This window comes from Manihot esculenta, chromosome 13, assembly GCF_001659605.2.
Source record: "Manihot esculenta cultivar AM560-2 chromosome 13, M.esculenta_v8, whole genome shotgun sequence".
Classification (NCBI taxonomy): domain Eukaryota; kingdom Viridiplantae; phylum Streptophyta; class Magnoliopsida; order Malpighiales; family Euphorbiaceae; genus Manihot; species Manihot esculenta.
The window spans coordinates 9,359,991-9,367,375 of NC_035173.2; positions in this window are offsets into that span (position 1 = coordinate 9,359,991).

Consider the following 7,385-nt stretch of genomic DNA (forward strand, 5'->3'; position numbering starts at 1 on the left):
TTATTATTTTATCAAAAAATATTATTTATAAGAGTTGTTTTATTAATAATTTTATAATCATAATTTTACTAAAATAAATTTTATTTATTATTTTTATAAATAAAATTATTATATATTTGATTGATTAATAACTAAAAATAACTTTTTCTTATTTTATGCTCCTTATGCAACTGTGATTTGGGATCTTGGTTGATACATCCATACTGCATTTTCTATTAAGAATTTGGTCAATCGATTCATTAGTAACTTGTTTTGGATAGATTGGATGTGCTTTTTTATTCCAATTGACTTGGTTGATTAACTTAGATCTTATTTAGTTCAAATTTCTTATTTTTTAAAAAATAATCTTCTTAGGAAGTAACTTATTTCTATAGAGATAAATAAATTATTTACTTTAAAGCAAAGAAAATAATTTTTTAAATATTTAAAAAATAAAATAAAATACCTATCAAATAAGGTTAATATACTCCTTTGAGAACTTAGAGTTCTTGAATTAATTTACACTCAACTTTGGTGTATCCTGGTCAACTGATTCAATCTGCTTGTGGTTTTGTTTGCTTTTGTGTTGTACTCTCCAGATTTCATTTATCATGCCATCACATTGTAGGTTTTGTTTATGGGGTTATTTTGTTGGGTTAAACTGTAATAATGATGTCAAATATATAATTATAGAAATTTAACTCTCAAGGATCTAATTTGAAATTTGAAATATATAATTTATGATGTAAAAATAAATATATATTGAGAAAATATTTTCTTGTGAGAAATTAATAATATATTATAAACTAAGTTACGATGATTATCTTTTATCTTCCATTAACCGAAATATGTTCACAATAATTTTATTATTAATATTTATTAAATATAGTTTTCGTTCAATATAACTCATCGAATAATCATTTTCATTTTATTATAGAGTGCTTTTAATAATACTAGTAACATATAAAATTAAGCTAATTTTATTTCTTTAGGAGGTGTTGAATTCAGCTTGCTTCATAAATAATGACGGCTGAAGATCTTATTTTTTATTTTTTACTTTTTCACAATGAAAAAAATATTCTTAGATTTACTTTTGAGAATGAAAAAAAATGGTAACTACAATTTTATTAATATAAAATAATTTTTTATTAAAATATATTATTATATATGTTAAAAAAGTTAATAAATAATTTTTTAAAATGTTAAATACATTTTAATATATTTTTTAAAATTTAAGATCAATTAATAATTTATTTAATTATTTATTTTTACTTTCCTTATGCATTATTTGTAAGGAGAAGAGGTAAAAAAGTATTGGTAAGTCTATGAGAATATTAGAAATTTTTAGATGAATCTGATTTATGGTAAATTCAAAAATTATGAATGTAGGTCTTCTTATCCATATTAATTTATTTATAAAAAACCTATATTTATAGGTCTTAAATCTATATAGACCGAATCATTGCTACTATTTTAGAGATGGGAAACTGGTCACATCTCTTCCTACAATCAATCCATCTCCTTTTAGGCAATTAAAGAATCATGCCCTCACCCTCTCCCTCTCCCTCTTCCGCCACTTGGCATTATATATATATATATATATATATATATGGATTGGAAAGCTTAAAGAACTGGAGATCGAGAGAGTTATACCTATGGGGGAAAATGAAGATCGGAGCATATCATCTGGAGTGGTGGCTCAGTTGTTGTGGGAGAGCGGTGCATATACAGTGAAGGTATTGGCGTGCCTCAATCTAAATACGTGGTTAGCTTATATCTATTAGCCATGTAATTTTGATTGAGCCGCGTCAATATCTCTTTTTTGCAACTCTCTCCTTTTCTCTCTTCTTCATTATTTCTTGGTAATTACTTTGCTATCTATCTCTTTATCCATGCTTCATCATCTTCCTACACACACTCGCACTAGCCTCAGCTACTCAGACCCTTTTCCAATTAATTCACCAGTAGGCTGCAGAACTAAATATCTATGTCCATAAGGGCAAGTGGAAATAGCTAGTTTATTAATTTCTTTACAACTGGTTTCGAACTCAAAACTTCACTGTTATCAAAACGACTTAACTGCTAAATGCCATTGGTGGAAGTATAGCTGGTTTAGATAGCTGGGTGAAATGGGAACCATAACTGGAACTTGGGTGGGGTAGAGTCTGTGGCCTATCTTATAATTAGGTCCTGCTGGTGTTGTTTATTAAATTCGATTCCTTCTCTTTAGACCCTACCAAGTACCAGTACCCTTGGCTTATGAATCATGATGTTTCTTCGACAATTCTATAGATATCAAATTAGAAATTCTACTGAAAATCATTTTAAAAATTTTTATTTTATTAATTGAAATGTTTTTTTTATGTTAATTATTATTATTTCTTCTTAATTAATTATTAATTGTTCTAATTTTTTCGTTAAAGTGATTATTATTTTTTTTTTAAAAAAAAAGAAAATTGGCATTTAAGTGAATACACGATAATTTCATAATCAAATAATGCATGAAGCACCAAAAACCTAGCCACTATTACTGGAAGCATGCAAGTTTCAAGTATTTCCATTATTGCTTTTCTCATGATGTTGTTGATTACTTTTTCCAAATCATGGTGTTTTGATTGTGATTTTACATTGGAAAAGCGAAATAAAGTGAGATTTTATTGAAATTTATTATAATTTTAGTAATAATGTTCATCATATTGGGATGATTTCTTTAATTATTTAATTATTTTTACTGTTATAATTAATAATTTTAATTAAAATGGAATTTACAATTATATTATTTTTAGGAAATATCACAATATCTCAACTCAAATTTCATTAATTTATTTGATGGGATATCTTACCGTACCTTTTATAGTTTACAAAAAATTAGCCCCTTGAATTTTTTTTGCTACCACTGATTTTTAATTTTATAATAATTTAGTTTGTTATTGAACTTTAGTTTTATCAATTAGGATTGCCATACATATTTCAATGATATTATTCCTAGAAAAGTCTTGTGGGAAAAAAACAATTAAGGATTAATTGAGATAAATTATAATAAAGAAGTACATACGTTTGGTTAAAGGTAAATTGAGCATAAAGAAATATAATGAAAAAACTTCTAAATATACTATAGTTTGAACTGAATTTATTTACATTACATTTAATAGTATTACACATTAAAATTTCATTTATTTATAGAAAATAATTTATATTTAAAAAATATTTTTTATAAAAATTATTTTTCGTTGAAAATATAAGATAATTTATTTTTTATTATTTAATTTTAATTTAAAAAGTAAAAAATATTAATAAAATTATATATAAAAGTCTTAATAAAATACTTGTAGTGGAAAATAACTCTTTTTTTTTTTAATTATTTTACCAAAAAATATTTTGCATTCAATATTAGCGTAATGCAATTAAATTTTCTATCATCACAATGACATGTTTCTCAAATGATGTTAGTAAATATGGTGAAAAAACAACTAAATTAAAGCTAAATTTTGCAAAAGAAAAAGCTTTTGTATATTAAAAGTATGGAAAATCTAGAAATTTAATGAAGAATAACAAATGATAAATTTGGATAATATTGATTGTGTTAATTATGAGATATGTAATTGATTAATATGAGACATCAATTATGACATTCTTGTGTAAAACCCTTATATTTTAATAAAAGAAAAAAAAGATATTTATTGATAGAAGAATTTCTTTAAAAAAATTATTACAATTCGCTATAGATAATTTAGGCAAATTAATCAGTAACATCTGGTCGATTTTACTTTTAAAATTAAGATTTTAAATCTATAATTGCTCTTGTAAAAAGATATTTTATGAACAGTACTTTCAGTTTGAACAGATTAAAAAAATAGTAATAACATAAAAAATGTCTTATTTGATATTATTATATTATGTTGATTTTTTTTTTACCTAATTCTCTCTTAAAGAACTGTAAAAAATCCTCATCTTCTTAAAAATATTAAAGGATTATAAGAACTATATTGCTGAAAATTTTCTCATGGATAGTTGTGTCAAAGGTGTAAAGGATAGTTGTGTTAAGGTTGTAAAGGAATTTGAGTTGGAAAAGGCATAAAAAATAGGAGAATGAAATACTTAGCATGCAAATTGGAGCGAAATTGAAGCTTATACCTCTACTTATTCTATCACCTAGGCAATTTAATCCCCTCTTTTCTTCCTCCATCTCTAATCTTTTGGTTTGACATCTTTCTCTTTTCCAATTGTTGTTTTTTATTTTTATCAAATTCTCTTTTTTTATCTCGACCTTTTTTACTCTTTTCGAATTGTTATTTTTTATTTGTCAGATTTTCTTTTTTTATCTCGACCTTTCTTATTCTTTTTATCAGATTCTCTCTTTTTATCTCGACCTTTCTTACTCTTTTTGAATTATTATTTTTTGTTTGTCAGATTCTTTTTTTTATCTCGATCTTTCTTATTCTTTTCAAATTGTTATTTTTTATTTGTCAGATTGTTTCTTTTTATCTCGACCTTTCTTACCCTCTAAATTTGTTACTACTCTCTGCGTAAGACGAACAAGAAAAAAAAGAAAATTACTTTTCTTCTTTCTTTCTTCAAATTTCGTACTTTGCTCTCCTCTAATTACTTTTCCACTAATGTTGTTTAAGGACAAAAACTGAGTTATTTTCTTGAAAATATGATGGCTTTATTATTGCATCAAACACCCTTTTATCAAATTTCATTGTTTTCTTATAATTGAATATTTTATTTATGAAGATAATTCATAATATACATCTTTTTTATTATAAAAGAAACACTTGGTATTTCAACTAATATTTAGAGTTTGAGAGAGTAAATTGTAAAAAGTTATTTTCTTTTAACTTTTTACTAAGTACTACTAGAATAACTATCTAATAACTACAATAAATTAGGTACTTTCAGATGCTCGACTTAATCAAACCATAATAATATAGACTTAGGTAATATATATAATTATTTTTTAGACGGATTTAAATTTTAAAATTAATATTTGTAATGGGTTTGGATTAAAATCGAGTTTTATATATAGAGTACCAATTTGTCACCACTGGTTTATACAAAAAATTAATTTATTTGTTTTTGTTTAAAAATTAAAATTTAAATAGTTTTTAGAAATATTAAATTTTAAAATGAAAATTATTAATAAAAATATATTTTCATATAAATTATTAATAAAAAATATAAATTATTAATTAAAATATATAAAATTAAACAGAGTTAGAGTATTACTTTTACACCAATTTATTTGTTGTATATATAGGGTGAATGTCAAACTCTATACATGTAGAAGATTTATTTTATTTATATATTTTTAATTATTTTAAAATTATTATTTATTTTATTTTTTATATATAATTAATATTTTTTTTAAATTGAAAATAAAGGATTGGGGAGTAGAACCTGCACTTACCATCAAATTAAATATAATTAATATATAAATTAACTATAAAATAATTTTATTTTATTTCATTTTTAAAACAAATTTTCATTAATTATCAAAATATTTATTAATATTTAATAAAATTTAATACTGTATACAATTAAAAAGTTAATAAATTTTTTAATTAACGAGAAAAATAAAATGTAGCATAGAGCTATACGGTTCCACAACAAACCAGCAGCGAGTTTTGCATTTCTCTTTTTCCAATTCATTTTTGGGTTTTTTCTGCATAATAAGGAAATTTGAACATATTAAAAATAAAAACTCATTCAAACTAGAAACCCATTCAATAATAAAACAGATACTCAGCATTATATCAACAAAACTCATTCAAACCAAAAATATCATACGAGCCCACAAAATATAAATATAAATTTTTATAAATTTCAAGAAACCCATCCACAGAATGAATTTTACCAGGAATGGCAATCCTGCAGGATGCAATCTGCAATAGTGCTTCCTGCAAGAATGCAATCTGCAGTAGTGGTTCTTACATATTGCAATCAGCAATAGTACTCTGCAGATTGAAATTTGTAGGACTGGGAGATTGCAATCTGCAACCTAATTTCTAATCTCTAATGTACACAACATATCAGTAATATGAAATTTAAATTCAAAGAAAAAAACAAATAATAAAGGAAGAAGAACACTAACCAGCATACAATCTCCTCCTCAAGCTCTGAAGTGCTTTTGCAGCATCCTCATCTTCTCTAAACTGAATATACACATTCTCCCCTTGTTTATGGATATTAAAAAGCAGAGTTTTAACTATTAGAGAATAACAAATAGTAAAATGACTGAAATGATGAAGAAATTTCAATTTAAGAAAATATTACCATGTGGTTAGCAAGGTTATCACAGACATTCAGACTCTTAATTTCACCATATTTACTTAGCTCCTCAAACTATCCTCGTAGAAATCTTCAACTGGACCACCGATAACGCTGGCCAATGAAGGGTGGCGGCTATTGTGTGCTGTTTTGATTTGGAGATAGTAAATGTGAAATGTAAGGATGTGTTTAATTATAAAAAGAGTATCCTGCTGTTTAGTCACTTTGATTTAATGAAATATTTATTTTATTTTTTATATTTTTAAAAATTTATAATTTAATTTTTGATATTTAAAAAAGTAATAAATTAATTTCTGCCATCAAAATTCAGTTAACTTATATTTTTTTTAAAAAAATAACTAAAATACCTTTTAATATATATTTTCATTTTAAAAAAATAAAATTCTTAAAGTTTAATTAAATTTACAATAAAATCCCTATAATTTTTCATTACAGCCAGATCGCCATCCGCTGGTGGCTTATCCTCCTACGCTCCTTCATCATAGTCGAATTGCCACCAATCCATACACCGGAGGGACGCGCAACACTTACATCCTCGTCGGTGGCTCATTCTGATACCACTATTCTAGTGATTGTTAGAATCACAAAGAAAAAAATTAAAATTCATTCGATTGGTTATGTCGACAGGAACAATTAGTCCGGCGTCCACCTTGCGTAAATACTCAACTAAACCATGGCGTCAAGCATGGCGCGACAATAACACGCATCGACATGGCTCATCGTCGGATTTGGTCGAACTTGGACATTAGTTGAGTCACACAACGACTCACTTAATTATCGAAATCACAAAAAAGAAACTAAAATCCATTTCGATTAATTCTACCGACGAGAACAACCAATCCAGCGTCCACCTTGTAAATGCCTGATCAGGCTATACCATCAATTATCACGTGACTACAACCGCGTGGAAGTGCCCACCGTCGGATTGGGCGTTAGTTCGCTCACACTGTGCTAAAATAATTAAAATAACTAAATATATTTAATTTCACTTTTTTATGATGATGAGGCGGTAAAAATTTTCTTTAAAATATGCCTACAGGATAATGAAAGAATAATGTTCGGCACAAATCGACATTAGTCAGATTAGTGCGGATGACAAAAATAAGATTGATTAA